Source organism: Lycorma delicatula, chromosome 13 (assembly GCF_047948215.1).
Source record: "Lycorma delicatula isolate Av1 chromosome 13, ASM4794821v1, whole genome shotgun sequence".
Lineage (NCBI taxonomy): Eukaryota > Metazoa > Arthropoda > Insecta > Hemiptera > Fulgoridae > Lycorma > Lycorma delicatula.
This window is the reverse complement of record NC_134467.1, coordinates 48,657,741-48,675,941: the sequence shown is the minus strand read 5'-3', so window position 1 is coordinate 48,675,941 and position 18,201 is coordinate 48,657,741. Positions and strand designations below refer to the sequence as shown.

The 18,201-nt window shown below is 33.2% G+C and overlaps 1 protein-coding gene across 3 annotated transcripts in view; it reads left to right on the top strand.

The window, feature by feature from the left end:
- The first annotated feature begins 3,814 nt into the window (after positions 1-3,814).
- Positions 3,815-18,201, top strand: part of LOC142333644 (uncharacterized) — a 62,878-nt gene continuing 48,491 nt past the window's right edge. For all 3 annotated transcript variants that reach the window (XM_075381019.1, XM_075381017.1, XM_075381016.1), the window contains exon 1: positions 3,815-4,020. The gene's annotated coding sequence lies outside the window, so the exon portion shown is untranslated. The remainder of the gene's footprint in view (positions 4,021-18,201) is intronic.

Genomic DNA, 18,201 nt, shown 5'->3' with positions numbered 1-18,201 from the left:
AACACACACACACACACACACACACACGCGCACACACACACACACACACACACACATATATATATATATATATATATATATTTATTTTATAACCTTTACAATATTTCATTGACAGTAAATTTATATTAAGAAAAAAAATTCTTTTATTTTGGCTTATTTTTGTCTTAATTGTTGAATTTTTTTTTTTCATTTTTAGCAGTTAGACAGATATTTAATGGTATATTTTGTAATAATGTTTTTAACCCCTTAACTGTTATTTTAGCGGTTATTATTATGCCCTTTTTTTTCACTAAACTTTTGTCATTTTGCCCTTTTTTTTTCTACATATTTTTATCTATGTTATGAAATATGACAAAAACTAATTTAAGAACTTTAATTATCACGGAATGTAATGCACATGCTTAGGAGGATTGCTCGAAAGGATTATGGACTGTCGGGCTGTCATTTGTACACGGTGTAGCGAGGTGTCTTCGAAAGTATGACCTCTTACGCGGCGTCTGTTTGGGCGCATAGGTTGGAAAGAAATCGAGCACTTATTCAAAATTTAAGAAGTACCCAGCGCAGAGCCTTAATTGTATGTACTGGTGCTTTTAAAACAACCTCCTACGAGGGTACTACTGTATTGGGAAAGGCTCTCCCAATCGATTTAGTTGTGAAAGTTCGGGTGACCATGGGGAAATTACGAAGAGGGAAGCCGAGGTATTTGGGATGCGGTTTCTAGCCAGGCCGGTACCAGAGCGGAACGGTGATCTCAATGCACCGGTTCTAAATTTCAAACAGTTGCCCATCTTCCGCCTTTGGAGGAGGCTTTACAGCCTCGTGATGGAAGCATGGCAGCAAGAATGGCACATCATGACTAAGGGAAGGTCCTTGTATAGATTTATACACGATCTGGAGGTATGGTATACCTCTCCTTCATTTTTAAGGGCAACGGGAACCCGACTTTCAAATTTCTATAAACAATTCGTATCAAAGGATATTTGTTACAGTTTTGTAGTAGAACCACTTTTAAACGACACTTGGATGAATCTATGAAAAGGCGCCAGTTCTCAGGTTTATGAACTTGTCCTAAGTGCAACATAGCTCATCAATATTTGCACAATAAAAAACCAAACTACTTTCATCAATAAAATACTGAGAAAGTTCTTTTTGTCAGCTTTGAAAGCCTGAAATTTTTTTGAAGTAAATTCCAACCTTGCAGTCTTGATCCTAACAGTTCAGCTTGATTTTTTGATAAATTTAAATCCCTAACCAAATCATTTAATTCACCTTGTGATATAAGATGTGGCTTATCAGAAGATAACTCAAAATCAAAATCATTGTTGTCTTTTTCAGTACTGCCTGATTCTTCATCACTGCTTTTGAAACATACATTCAAAGGCAGCTCAAGAACTGGAATAATTTCACTGTGAGGTACAGGTCTGATTGCAGATTGCAATGGAGGATATTTTACAGTATGTTGAAATTTTTTAGAAATTCCAGACACACTTGTTAAACAAAGGTAACAATCAGGTAACATGATCCTTTGGTTCACACCAAACCATAGGTACACCAAATAGCAAAGCCTTCCGTGTACCTTTCAGCCATCATCTTAAATATACAGAACAATTAGTGCATATTATATGAGAAGCACATGTTCTATCCTCACCAATTTTACACTGAAAGAACAAATGATATGCTTTTTTAATTAAAGGTGTATTATTTTTTTCTATTTGATTTTACCACCACATACATAAAAAAAGGCACCCGCATCATTTACACAATTTCAAGGCATTATGACATGCACTGTAAGAAACTTAAGACAGCAATAACACTGAACAAAATTAATTTATTCCTAAATCCATTGCTTAAAACAAACACAGCTGTGTTTTCAGCTACAAGTTTTGACCTGTTTAGACATGATTAATGTTGTCCATGAAGGCTCACTCTTCAGTATTAGATATGTCATAATATGTGACTACGATATGATGTAATTCTTTGTCTAGTATTGTTTATTTATAGCTTACAAATTATATTAACAAAGTTAAACAATAAAAAATGAGCTAACAAAATACAATATAGGAGATTAAAATGCTAACTATACATTGAAAAATGAAAAAATCTTTTAATTAAAATTAAAAATTTTTTCAAAAATGGTGGGCGATAGAAAAATTCTGAGTTCATATTAGTTTTAGGCATAAAAAAACATTAAAATCACGTATCGCATGTTAGGAAACAAAAATTATGTTTACACTGATAACATTCATTTTTAATTGTTTAATGATTCATTTCTAAATTAGTTTTTACATGCTTGAGGTTCACTTGAAAAGTTATGAAAACGGTACAGTCTGACATTAAAGTCAACCAAATGTAATCTTATTTCATACATCTATTTACACAGACGGTCAGAATATGTTATACCTAGTCATATTTAACTGAATAAATCTTTCCTAAGTGAAATCATCTTTACATATACTTGCAGGAATAGGAATCTGGAAAATTTTTACACGTACCACTTTTTCATAATTTTGTCTTTTTATGTGTTGAAGTGAAATAGTTCAGATAATTTTAATTTAATTGTAATTAATATTATGAAATAAAATATACTTAACGTCGATTTGGAGTAAAATTCCTTTGTTAAATAACATTTACTTTTAATGTAAATTGTAAAATAAGCGAGATTGAATCGTAAATAAATTTAGTTTACAGTTTTGTAAACACTGGCACGAGAAATATTTGTATAATCGTTGATATACACAGTATTAGCCTCGACTACAAACTTTAGATTTCACGCCCCCCTAGTATATACAGGTGACTTGGCAAGAAAGGGGTACTTTTCGTTTCTTCTCTGCAAACGTTTGCAAATCTTTCCACTGTAAATAACTCAAGATAGTATTAAATACTAATATTAACAATAACCAGGTTGGAGAAATAACCTGATGTAACCATTTATATTTACTTATTTTATAAATATAATCCAATCAAACCTAACCTACACTCGCTAACCTTGACTAATTATGAGTGTTCGAATAAAAAATCAGTAATTATTGCAGTTATTTATTATTTAAATAATCAAATCATTACTAATAATTAGTCGAGGTTAGCGAGCGTAGGTTAAGTTTGATTAGATTATATTTGTAATATAAGAAATTATGCTTATATTTTTATATGAACATGTTTAAAATGACCGGTATGAAACAGCACGTTAGTGTCTGTTCGGGTTATTTCTCCAACCTGATTATTCTTAATATCAGTATTTCTAACTGTATTCTTTAAGTTTTTCCTGCTATTTCGAGGCGAAAAACTTGCAAACTTTTGGCGGGGAGAAACAAAAAAGAACCGAGACTGGTCACAAAGAACATTTAAAAAAAATTTTAACATACAATTCAACTGAATTTGACGTTACAAAAGTTCTAAGTATTAATTAATATTTAAATCGGCCTAGATATATGAATTAGATCCTGTCAAGTATCATTTTTATAGTAATAGAAAAATATTTCACTAGCTGCTAAATAACTCGTAGTCATTCCAAACGTTTGTTCCTAAATAAAACTTTTCCCGATTCTTATAGCAATAATATAAGTAAACCCGCTGTTCAAGATAATAACACTAATAATATTAATGTCGGTGAGAACGATAAGAAAATTAATATAAAAAGTTCAAATGTGTATTTATCATTAAAAAACCGATGAAAACAAATTAATCATAACCTAACATTTTTTTGTCGATCGTAAAAAATAATTCGTTCGATCATTTGAACAACAAAAAGATCTCTCGATGTATTTCGATTTTTCAGTCGAAATGTTTAACTTAAGTGTTTTGAGATTACAACTTTTCCTGTTAGTCTCGTGCGTATGCAGTAAATGTTTGTGTTATTTTTGCATGTGTAAATTTATTGTAAAATTTGTGGACGCTGATATTTTTTTTCACAAAATGTGTGTATCGGTTCAGTTAGTTTTATATTTCTGAAACAATAAATAATTGTTGTAACATGAGGCGATAACACAATCGGTATATACAAACTACTGTGTAGCATACATAGTAAGTAGTAGCTTATAATCATTTTATATTTTGGTAAAAAACATTTTTTAATCGATTATTAATTAATGATGTATATGTTCAAATAATTTAATTTTGTTGTGTGATCTTGCCCAATAATTCTATCCATTAAAGAATCGAAGAGTATCTGCTTATTTTTAACCCTTTGGCTTCTGATGATCGAATAGAGTTTTTGTTTTCCTTTTATAATTTGCATAAATAGGATGCAGTAACACTGTATACACGGTCGGTTTAAAAAAAAAAACCGAAAACCGTAGTGCCTCGATATTTAAGTCCTATCACAATTAATTGTGACATCTGGGAGTAAATTCACACCCGGTACAATTGTGATATTTGGTTATTTTTTTAAACCTATTTTATAACCTATTGTACTTATCGAGGCGGTTTTGAGTATTGTTTGTTTGTAAACACAAGTAACAATAAATATTTGTATGTTTTAAATTGTAATTGGACAATCTGTTACACAAAGTAGTATTAAATTCGGCATGTTACACAAACCCACGGGGTTGTTCTGGTGGTGAATGCGTCTTCCCAAATCAGCTGATTCGGAAGACCAGAATTCTAGCGTCCACTCCTAGTAAAGGCAGTTACTTTTATACGTATTTGAATACTATATCGTGGATACCGGTGTTCTTTGGTAGTTGGGTTTCAGTTAATAATCACACATCTCAGGAACGGTCGAACTGAAACTGTACAAGACTACACTTCATTTACACTCATACGTATCCTCATTCTTCCTCTGAAGTAATACCTGACTGTAATTGCCGGAGGCTAAACAGGAAAAAGGAAGGACATATTACACAATAAAAAACAAAATAATAGTAAAGTACATAGCATAAAATTTCTGTTTGTTGCGTTACTGAAAACTCCTCGGTTATCTAAGTAGGCTTACGTGCATGTCAAAATTAAGAAATTTATAAACCTATAACCAGTTTTAATAATTAAAAATAATAAAACGTTGATAAAATGAATAACTTTAAAAAGCATTCACACATTTTTCAGTAAAAAAGTAAACTACATAAGTTTTTAAAATTAAAAATAACACGAGTTAAATATTAATTTTTCACGCGTAAGGTAACTTGTTATTACGTGAAACTTTTTGAAGCGACTAGATCGCAACGTTTGTCGGCAAATGGGATCGGCGAAGGTATGTAAACGTTACTGCTACTCCCGATTCTAGAAATGTTACTTACATCATCGTCGTCTAAAGTTTCTTGAAATTGTCGTTTCCTGAACCCGTGAATCAAGTATTCAGATATTGCCAAACAAAAAAACAAGAGATCTAGAATCTTTTTTAAGAAGAGAATTTTTTTTACATTCAAGGCGGTACCCCGTCCGACTATAAACAATAGCTAGATCAAAAAGGTGTATCGCATCTTTTAAAGTCCGTTTTTAGTTTTTATAAAATACCGGTAATATTCCACGAGCCGATTACATAAATCTACACCCCCCCACCGATTTTTTCATTTTACGTATTAATTATATTACGGCGTGGAACAGTAATGTGCTGTTTAATGATTTGGTTTGTCTGTCGTTTCTTCCACCGCTACCCCATTGGTTCCAGAATTATAGCAAAATAAAATTTTTAATGAAATATTTGGATCTTATAAGGGTAAGGCACATCGGTTCGAATCAAGACTTCATTTCTTTTTTTTTTTAATTTTAATATATTGATTTATTAATAACCTTCGATTGTAAACACAAAATTTAACAATAAATAATAATTCAATTATAACACAAAAAAAAGGTAAAAAAATTTACGGTTAAGAAATCTGATTCGAACCGATGTCCGCACTTACACCATATATCTACTTGAGCGACTTGAAACAAAATTAATATATAAACTAATATAAATTGCTAAGGGAATTTTTAGTAGCAAATATGTGTATGTGTAATTTAATAGGTGTACAAGGAAGTCATGCGGTGGCCACATCAGATTTTTTTATGACGTAGAACTTTGAACAATTTTCTAGATTATCAGACATAATGTTTCTGGAAAAATTATTTTTTTGTCTTCAGTCATTTGACTGGTTTGATGCAGCTCTCCAAGATTCCCTATCTAGTGCTAGTCGTTTCATTTCAGTATACCCTCTACATCCTACATCCCTAACAATTTGTTTTACATATTCCAAACGTGGCCTGCCTACACAATTTTTCCCTTCTACCTGTCCTTCCAATATTAAAGCGACTATTACAGGATGCCTTAGTATGTGGCCTATAAGTCTGTCTCTTCTTTTAACTATATTTTTCCAAATGCTTCTTTCTTCATCTATTTGCCGCAATACCTCTTCATTTGTCACTTTATCCACCCATCTGATTTTTAACATTCTCCTATAGCACCGCATTTCAAAAGCTTCTAATCTTTTCTTCTCAGATACTCCTATCGTCCAAGTTTCACTTCCATATAAAGCGACACTTCAAACATACACTTTCAAAAATCTTTTCCTGACATTTAAATTAATTTTTGATGTAAACAAATTATATTTCTTACTGAAGGCTCGTTTAGCTTGTGCTATTCGGCATTTTATATCGCTCCTGCTTCATCCATCTTTAGTAATTCTACTTCCCAAATAACAAAATTCTTCTACCTCCGTAATCTTTTCTCCTCCTATTTTCACATTCAGCGGTCCATCTTTGTTATTTCTACTACATTTCATTACTTTTGTTTTGTTCTTGTTTATTTTCACGCGATAGTTCTTGTGTAGGACTTCATCTATGCCGTTCATTGTTTCTTCTAAATCCTTTTTACTCTCGGCTAGAATTACTATATCATCAGCAAATCGTAGCATCTTTATCTTTTCACCTTGTACTGTTACTCCGAATCTAAATTGTTCTTTAACATCATTAACTGCTAGTTCCATGTAATGATTAAAAAGTAACGGAGATAGGGAACATCCTTGTCGGGCTCCCTTTCTTATTACGGCTTCTTTCTTATGTTCTTCGATTGTTACTGTTGCTGTTTGGTTCCTGTACATGTTAGCAATTGTTCTTCTATCTCTGTATTTGAACCCTAATTTTTTTAAAATGCTGAACATTTTATTCCAGTCTACGTTATCGAATGTCTTTTCTAGGTCTATAAACGCCAAGTATGTCGGTTTGTTTTTCTTTAATCTTCCTTCTACTATTAATCTGAGGCCTAAAATTGCTTCCCTTGTCCCTATACTTTTCCTGAAACCAAATCGGTCTTCTCCTAACACTTCCTTCACTCTCCTCTGAATTCTTCTGTATAGAATTCTAGTTAAGATTTTTGATGCATGACTAGTTAAACTAATTGTTCTGTATTCTTCACATTTATCTGCCCCTGCTTTCTTTGGTATCATTACTATAACACTTTTTTTGAAGTCTGACGGAAATTCCCCTTTTTCATAAATATTACACACCAGTTTGTATAATCTATCAATCGCTTCCTCACCTACACTGCACAGTAATTCTACAGGTATTCCGTCTATTCCAGGAGCCTTTCTGCCATTTAAATCTTTTAATGCTCTCTTAAATTCAGATCTCAGTATTGTTTCTCCCATTTCATCCTCCTCAACTTCCTCTTCTTCCTCTATAACACCATTTTCTAATTCATTTCCTCCATATAACTCTTCAATATATTCCACCCATATATCGACTTTACCTTTCTGGAAAAATAGTAATTTAAAAAATATGTAGCATGTGAACACAATTTATGCGTAAAAATACAAAAATTCTCAACAAAATTGAGAATGAACAACATTTATTTTTGCTTTCAAACTTTGACATGACCAAACACTATTTTCAAGTTTTTTACTTTCTCGGAGTTAACAGTACAGCTAGAGCAGCTACAACTTTAACAACAAAATATATAATAGATTGATCAAAATAAATCTAAAAACAAATTTTTTTTTAAAGTTTTGTGCCTTACGGAGACATTAAAAATTTGTTTTTTTATAAAAAAAATAATCGTTTAAAATAAATTGTAAATATTGTGACAAAAATTTTATTCTAACTCTCCCAGGCCCAATTTCAGACAGATGATTGTGCCAGTATTCTTATAACTCTGGACCCTGTCGACCGATTGATTTTCTTCAAACTTTGTAGACAGGTACTACCTTTAAGGAGAAAAATGTTTGCAAAAATTGGAAAAAGAGGTGGGGGTGTTCTGGCAAAATAAAATTACATACTCTTCTTGGGGCGCTTAAGCGAAAACCTTTACTTACCCGTCTAGATAGCGCTATAGCTGTAGAAGGGAAAGTATTGCGATCGGTCCGATTTGGGTATATAAAGTTTTCACCAGATCTTCACGTTTTCACATCCAAGGAACCCAAAAAACCCGATGGAAATTTTTCGGATGTTCGCACATACGTGTGTGTGTTCGGGTGTCATCCTCTACATCACCTAATATCTCCATCGATTTTGTCCGATCTTGGTCAGAGTACTTTTACGTATGGGTCATTGATTTCGTTAAATTTTCAAAATAAAAGATCAAGGGAGTGAGACTGTAGAGCAAGGTCACCCTCAGTATCTCGAGATTTCGCCTAATTGTCGTATTTTTCTTAGGCGCATTTGTTAACGATTAAAAAATAACAATATCTGAAAAAAAGGTTTTTTTTGCAAAATCGTACCCCTACCCCAAAAAATGCTATAAATTAGTGCAGAGCGGGCATACCGGGTCGGTAGTAAGCCTTGTCACCACAAGGAGCGCTAGTGTAACACCGACGTACAGCTGTTGTAACGTCAAAGGTGAGCGATAGAATTAACACGTTCTGCGTACACTTGTGTCTCGTGACAGGACGGTGTGGAGCCACGAACTCGTCCGAAATAAGCCGATCGCTTGCTCGAGTTCTCGCAGTCGAGCCACGCACGTATTTCAAATTCAACTTCTGATAAAGAAACGACGACTTGAACGTGAATTAAATCGACGGCTTTTTGTTTATAATTTTAACATTTAAATTATTATTAATTATTCATAATTTTTAGTTATATTTATTTACGAACAAATTATTTACAATTATTTTTGAATAAAAAATAAATATTTGATTAATTATAAATGTATTATCTACATATTATCTACTTCATTCAAGCGGGGGGAAACGACAATAAAAAATTAAATTTTGACGATAGTTCTTTCCACATACTTCAACATTGTAATCGAAACTATTTTTTTTTTTTCAAAAATCTTTTGTCAAACGTAATTGGTCTCTCAAAAATCATATTTAATCTTTTAATTTGATGAAAAATTTTAATAAAAAATTTTGTTCTCAAAATATGTCGTCTAAGTATTCAATTACACGGTTATATACGAATTTTGTATATTTTTTTAATTAAATGGTTTAAATAATTGCTTTTCTGACAAAAATAAATTTAAAGAATTGATGAAACGGCTGCTTTAATTTCGATCGATTAATATGTTAAATAAAATATGTTCGTAATTATATGTTGATTAATATGTTCGTAATTCTATTAGGCCGAAAATGTTTTCGCTGTTTTTAATTAGAATTTAATGCTGAGAAACGAGAACTTTTCAACGTCGTAATAGATTAATAATTATTAATGAAATAAATAACAAAGTTTTGTTGATTTTTGCCCGCCATTTTGAATTTTGAAAAACTAATTTAACATTCGTAATAAGTGAATCAAAAAATCTATTTTTCCCTGTATAAAAATAACTGGCTTTACTAGGACTTGAACTCTCGACTTCCAAATCGGCCGATTTGGGAAGACGCGTTCACCGCTAGACCGACCCGGTTGGTTTAATCTTATTTTATCTAAAGAACAAAACCGACGCTAACTAACTACATCGATGGTTATTTGCAAACCGAGGAGTAGCATTGCAAGACCAAAATTATTGATCGAACGATCTGACAAGAATCAACATGTCTGTATTCAATAACCCTATACGACGCAAGACGTAAGAGCCGTGAAGTCTTGTAACGTGCACGAACGATTATGTCTGCGTGTTTTCGTTATTGACTCTTGAGATAAAGAGCAGCTATAAATATATAACTTCATAACATAAAATCGGGTCTTGGCGCTAAGCTCAAGAATATGTTACGCAAAGAAACGGCTATTGACCCTGGGTCAAGAACACAATAATCGATAAAATTAAGAAAAAATTAACACTATATACCTATTATTGTTTTGGAATTATAACGAGTAAGAAAAAACAAATAAAACAACCCCGTTTTTTATTAAGTTATACCAAGTATTACCCCCGGTCACTAGTAATTTAAATTTTTCTTGACCTCGTGGCCAAGAAACGTAAAAATCGGGTTAAATAAATTCATTTTTTTTTAACTCCGAGACCACCGTTAAGAATTACTTCAGGGGATGACATGAATACCAATTTTTGTAGCGTGTGAAAATGCCACGGCTGATCGGGATTCGAACCCGGGACCTCCGAACGAAAGACCGAGACGCTACCACTCGCGACACGGAGGCCGGCAAATGAATAATATTTAAATCGTAAAAAATTAATTCGTCCGGCGACATCTGGAACTCGATCGCCCGGTTGACTCGATACCTGGCGCGTTAAGCCTTGCGGCTACACCTTTCTGCCGACCGCACTTACGAAATTTGTTCTGTTTAATTTGTAAAATTACATTAGTTTAGTTAGTGCCGACCGTCGCCGCTACTACCCCCATACCCGCGCGAATTAAATACGGTATGTGCTCGCGCTTTAGTTAGAATCTTCGAATTAAATAAACGAAATTTATTTTATTTAAATAAAATGATAAATATTTTAGCTTTATCGTTGTATTTTTTAAACAATTTTAAAAAGTTATTGTTTTTGTAATTTATTGTCGTCGTTTGGAAATTATTTTCTTAAAAATTAATTTTAACCCGCTCACTCCCTTGAGTTTTTTTTTTATTGTAGGAGCTCCAAAATGGGAAATGGATTTTTTTTTACGGTTTCAGATTTTTAATTATCAAAATATATTTTATTAGGCAATAAAGTCGCTGAAATAAGATAATACCCTCCGCTTCAAAATTTAAAAAAGAAGTTGAAAAAAGTTATTTTCCCCCAGTTATAAATATCGATACCCTTTTACACGGTGGACACCTTCTTAGGCGTGGGTCCTACTTTAAATCCAAAATGGCAGCTTCAAAGTCGGCTCCTTCTAGGAATAAACTATTCTAGACAGCTTTATAGCTCTAGAAGAAAAAGTATCGTAATCGGTGCTGTTTAGGCGTATGCGGTTTTCACTGGATCTCGCCGTTTTGACACCTAAAGAACCCAAAAAAAAAACCGGATGGAAATTTTCCGGATGTTAATGTTGGTATGTACGCGTGTGTGTTCAGTGTCGGCCTCTAAATAAACTTACGAAATATCGGGCCGATTTAGACCAAACTCGGTCACATTACTTCCATATTTTGGATATTGATGCTATTAGATTTTAAACGTAAAAGGCCGAAGGGCTGAGGCTGTACAGCTAGGTCACCCTCAGTATCTCGGGATTTCGCCTAATTAAGGTCATGTTTTTCTAAGGCGCATTTGTTAACGATTAAAAAATAACAATTTTTGCAAAATCCCACCCCAAAAAAATGCTCCAAACTACTACGTTGTGATATCACAGGTGAGCGGTAGAATTCAATAAACGAATGATATTTAAACTCGATCTTGCAGCGTCTCGGTACTCGATCGCCCGGAAAATGCCATGCCTGACCGGAATGCGAAGCCGAGACCTCCGGATGAAAGGCCTAGACGCTACCGCTCGCGCCACGGTGGTCGGCCTGCTGTAAACGTGCTTGAAGTAAGTTTATCTAAGTACTCTTGAAACGGGATAATCCGAGTAGTTAGTTCACAAAGGTCAACAGAAACCCGTTGTTTGAAGATATCTTCAGAACAAAAATTATTCCGGCTCTTTTGCATTAATCTGAGCTCTTCATTAGCGCCTGCGCATTTTTCACAGTGTGACTGATAGCACGCGCGTTTAATTTTCGATATCGCATACCGCGGTTGAAAGGAAAATTTTATAATCAAACTTCATTTCAAAGCAGATAACATGAGTTTTACATTTTGGTGGGTGATACACACACACACACACACAAAATGTGTGTGTGGAGAGAGAGTGAGTGAGTACCTGACCCACCAGCCAGAAGAAAAAATTTACGTGTTAAATCAGCCTGTTGTCAAATCAGCGGGTTGGTCTAGTGATGAACGCGTCTTCCCAAATCAGCCGATTTGGAAATCGAGAGTTCCAGCGTTCAAGTCCTTGTAAAGTCGGTTATTTTTACACGGATTTGAATAATAGATCGTGGATACCGGTGTTCTTTGGCGGCCGGGTTTCAATTAACCGCACATCTCCGGAACGGTCGAACTGAGAATGTACAAGACTACACTTCATTTACACTCATCCTCTGAAGTAATATCTGAACGGTAATTCCCGGAGGCTAAACAGAAAAAATGAAAAGAAAGGTTTTAAATGCTGACGATGAAGGCTTAATTAATTATCTTATCTATAAAGGAGCGGATATTAATAAACTTAAACACCAGGATGAGTTACGAGTTTCTGTACGACTTTTGAAGAATAGTATACCAAAATATTTAGCGCTAAATTAATCCAGAATCTATAAGTACTTTGCTGTAAAACATTTTTAAACTATAATCTATAACTATTTTTTATAACTATAACTATTTTTTAACTTTAATGTGAACAAAAGCATTATTTTTGATATTTGTAATGCTGCGGATATTTTGATATGATTGATTGATGATGGTTTGTATTGATGCTGTATGACGTAGGTCAACGCTGCTTCTTGTCGTAAGGATGTATCTAGTTATATCAACTTAGGTGTATATTATGATGTGTTGCATCATAGCAATTATGGAGTATGATGAGTCTCTGTCTCTCCCACTCTCTCCCTCTCCAGTCTCTTTGTTGCCTACACACTGTGTCTCTCCCACTCACTCTCTCTCTCTCTCTCTCTCTCTCTCTCTCTCTGTGTGTGTGTGTGTGTGTGTGTGTGTGTGTGCGTGCGATCTTCCCGTTCCTGAAGTAATGCTTCTTTAAACTGTGTCACGGGGTTGGATAGCCTCGGGTGGAGGTTTAGTCGGTAGTGCTTGTGGACACGATAACTGCCGTAATTTTGCCGATCACTTTCAAATTGTTCCCTAAAAATAACTCGACAAAAATCTCGGTCGAGGTCGTTAACGGCCAAAATCAGACCGTGGGGTGGGAACGGGTGGCTTTAAAAAAAATCGCTATAACTTTCTTATTAAGTAAAATATCGAATTCGTTTAGTTCTTACTATCTTTTGGATAAAGGCATAAAACTTATCTAAGTAAAGTTTGCTATAACCGACCGTTGGTCCAGGGGATGAAAAAAATGGGATTTCGAAGACAAAAAACGTACCTACCTTAATAGGCGCTTTATCGCCTGTCGGTTTAAGGTGGTCGTTAGTCCTCTAAAAATTACCTAAAACTTTTTTTTGAAACAATTTTTTGTACGACTAACCGTTACGGCAAGGAATGACCAAAATATTGCTGTAATTGTAAGAACATGGGGCTTGTCGTAACATGTGAAACTTTTTCACACGCAACCGTTATCGTATTTAGTAAATTTGAAGTTTTTGTTAACTTTAAGGCGGAAATCTTTTTTATCCCCTACTTAGCACCGGTGAAATCTACCTCCGCCTTCCGGCGTGCCGAAAAGGATTTTTTTAATTTTATTGTAATAAAATTCCTCAAATGTATTAAAAAGTAAAAAAAAGTAAGAAAATCACAAACAAATGTTACTTAAGTAAAACATTAAAATTTTATATAATTATTTTATTTTATTTCGTATTCATATATGCACATTTATTAAATAAAATTTAAATAAAGAAGTTTTTCAAATTTAAATGGGTTAAAATTCATAATTTTTCATTAGTAATACGGCATTAAAAAAAAAAAGAAAAGAAAAAAGCAGTATTAAAAATCGAACAAACTAGAGGTATTTAAAATTTAAATGGATTAAAATACGTAATATTTCATCGCTGATGGTATTTAAAAATTAAAGAGACAGAATTAAAAACCGAACTAAGAGGTATTTAAAGTTTAAATGTCCACCTACGATTTAATAAATTATAAAAAAGATTAAAAAGAGAGACGAAGGTAAATATTTAATTATTAATTTTTATCTTATTTTACAATAATAATTTATTTTTCATTTTAATTATATTTATTGATAATATCAAAAATAAATAAAAAAATAATAATTATTATTATTAAATTAAAAATAATTAATTATTGATAATATAAAAAAATAATAAATAAATAAAACGATGTCGTACGTTTAAAAGATACTAGCAGACCCGGCAATGCTTCGCTATTGCTATATATATATATATATATATATATATATATATATATATATATATATATAGAGAGAGAGAGAGAGAGAGAGAGAGAGAGAGTTTTTAAATGAACAGAATTGAAAATTTGATAAAAAAATTAAAAACTGAACATCACAAATTTTACCTTACACTTATTCTCCTTTCCCTTTTCCTTTTCCAACTTCTCTCTTTCACCCTTCTCCCTCAGTTCTCTCCCAGTTTCCTTTTTACCCTCTCCCGTTTTCCCCATTTTCTTTCCACCTTTTTCCCTTTTCCCCGTTTTCCATTTTTTTCTTTTGCCCGCGCGTAAGTCGGTCCATTAGTTTTTTGGTCTCTACCGGACACACATACGAACATGCCTTATATATATATATATGGAATAAAAAAGTCTGTTTCTATATTTGTTTGTTTGTTTCGTAAATATCTCGACACCGGCCCCATCTAGCGGGTATAGTTTTTGCAAAAATATTTATTTTCGCGTAACTAATATTCATATTCTGAATACGAATCAAATCGGTCCATAAATAAAACTTTTCTAAATATCTCAACCCCAGCGCCATCTAGCGGGTTCATTTTTTGCAGAGATAATTCTTTCCGTGTAAGTAACACTTATTCTGAATACGAGGCAAATCGGACCGTAAATACAATTTATGAAATATCTCGACGCCAGCGCCACCTAGCGGGTCCAAACTGATTCAGAAACCTTCCCTGGTATGCGTCAACCGTTCCCCAAAGTTTCATCGCTATCGGATGAACGGTTTAGGAAGGCATAAGCGACATACAGACAGACAAACATTCATTTTTATATATATAGATAAAAAGAAAAAAATCAGTTAAAAAAAAATAAATAAGGGAGAGAGAAAAACAGAGAATTTGCGAACGATGTACGTAGTTAAACTTTTCCTTGCGCACAGTATAAACCGTAGCAATCCCGGCCTTTCATCCGAAGGCCCCGGGTTCGAATGCCCGTCAGGCATGGCATTTTTCGCACGTTATAAAATTTATTTATCGTTGATCTACAACTTTAAATCGGTGTAAATCTGTTGTTACTGTATATAAATAAATAAATGCATATAAACAAGTATCCTAAAATGTTTTTTCGACAAGTTAAAGCTAACGAAATATTTCGTTCGGATTTCAGGTACCCAGGTCAAACGAGATCGTACTGAAATTTTTAGGACTTTAATTGAGGGACAGAATTTGTGGTTTCTCATTTTTTTTTTTAATTGAAAAATCGAATAAAAAAGGTTCCAGAATCGTATCTGTAGTTTTGAGAAATCTGTGCAGAAAACCAATAAATTGGGGTAAAGAACCCTGCTTTTTAAGTTGACGTACAGTAACTTTGTTAAATGGGTTTTAAATACATGAAACTTTCAAATAAAACTTATGGCAAATTTAATGTTGAACAAAATGTTGTACGATAAGTTGAAAAAATCTGATGTGGACACCAACGCCTGTTGAATTACATATACACATTTTTAAAAATACATACATTTTTATTTAACTAATAACTCATAGATAAAAATTTTTTTTTTCTTCAGTCATTTGACTGGTTTTATGGAGCTCTCCAAAATTCCCTCTCTAGGGATAGTCGTTTCATTTCGGTATACCCCCTACATCCTACATCCCTAACAATTTGTTTTACATATTCCAAACGTGGCCTGCCTGCACAATGTTTCCCTTCTACCTGCCCCTCCAATAGCAAAGCAACTATTCCAGGATTCCTTAATATGTGGCCTATAAGTCTGTCTCTTCTGTTAACTATGTTTTTCCAAACGCTTCTTTCTTCGTCGATTTGCAGCAACACCTCTTCGTTTGTCACTTTATATACTCGTCTAATTTTTAACATTCTCCTATATTTCAAAAGCTTCTAATCTTTTCTTCTCAGATACTCCGATCGTCCAAGTTTCACTTCCGTATAAAGCGACGCTCCAAAGATATAATTTCAAAAATCTTTTCCTGACGTTTAAATTAATTTTTGATGTAAACAAATTATATTGCTTACTGAAGACTCGTTTCGCTTGTGCTATTCGGCGTTTTATATCGCTCCTGCTTCGTCCATCTTTAGTAATTCTACTTCCCAAATAACAAAATTCTTCTACCTCCGTAGTCTTTTCTCCTCCTATTTTCACATTTAGCGGTCCATCTTCGTTATTTCTATTACATTTCATTACTTTTGTTTTGTTCTTGTTTATTTTCACGCGGTAGTAAGAACTACCGCGTGAAAATAATGATGAAGTCCTACGCAAGAGCGTAGGACTTCATCTATGCCGTTCATTGTTTCTTCTAAATCCTTTTTACTCTCGGCTAGAATTACTATATAATCGGCAAATCTTCATCTTTTCACCTTGTACTGTTACTACGGATCTAAATCGTTCTTTAACATCATTAACAGCTAGTTCTACGTAAAGATTAAAAAGTAACGGGGATAGGGAACATCCTTGTCGGAGTCCCTTTCTTATTTCAGCTTCTTTCTTATGTTCTTCAATTATTACTGTTGCTGTAAATGTTAGCTATCGTTCTTTTATCTCTGTATTTGAACCCTAATTTTTTTTTAAATGCTGAACATTTTATTCCAATCTACGTTATCGAATGCCTTTTCTATGTCTATAAATGCCAAGTATGTCGGTTTGTTTTCTTTAGTGTTCCTTCTACTGTTAATCTGAGGCCTTATTGTTATTATTTAATTATTATTTATTGTAATTTTTTTTCAATCGGAGGTTAATAATTATTAATAAATCGATATATTTAAATTTAAAAAAAAAGATTCGAACCGATGTGCCCTCCCGTTTGTACAATCCAAATATTTCATTAATTTAAATTTGATTTGGCTGTAACTCTGGAACCGATGAAAATAAGTATCGCTTACGATATATCGTTGAAAAGTTCTCGATGAAGTCTTATTACTACGGTTATGAAAAATTCCAAAATCCAGTGTTTTTGGGTATTGGGCTTTTTTGGAAATTTTTATCCGGTCGATTGTAATCAAAAGAGGAGGTGCACAACTAGAGGTTACAACAATTTTAATTCCAAAATTTCAACATACTACGACTAATCTTTTGTATGTCACGTCATTAGATACGTACGTACGTCACGCCGAAATAGTAAAAATGGATATTTCCGTTGAAATCTGAAAACTGAAATTTTCCGCGATCACAGTATTTACTTTACTTCGTACAAGAAAGTAAAAACAAAGAAAAGTTAAAAAAAAGTAATTATAATTAGAAACAGTACATTACTTTTATCGTCAGAAAATAATTTATGTAATTAAAAAAAAAAACATTATAAAAAATTGCCGTTAAAAAAATTAAGAAAATGGAAATTACAATAACAATTGTAAAGTAAAAATAAATTAAAATTACTTAGATAATAAGTATTTTATTAATAACAGAAATACAAAAGATTTTTTGTTCAAAGGTGGCAATAAAATAACAACAGCCGATCAACAACCTGTATTAGTGTGTAAATCATTCTGTAAGGTACATTTTCACATACATTTTCGGGTACAGGTACATTTTCGGGTAATTTGAACTGTGCTGTCGTTACCGAAGTTTTCTATGAATTTTAGTTTGAACGTTATCGGTTTACCGTTGAAATAATGCCGCACTTATTTAGAAAAGGAATACGCCGATAACGATATTTATTTTGGTTGTGTATAACGGTATTACATCTACTGCAGTAGAAAATGAAATAGCTTTCCGCATCTGAGGATTCCAGATCCCAAAAGCACAACTTTTCGGGAAACAAGTTCACTACTTAGTATTTATAACAACTACGAACACGACGCTGTTATTGATGAAATTATTATCGATGCGGTTCAGCGCACTCCAGCCTCCAGGCGTCGATAATGTAGGTTGCTAAGGGGAAGGCGAGTTTCGGGTG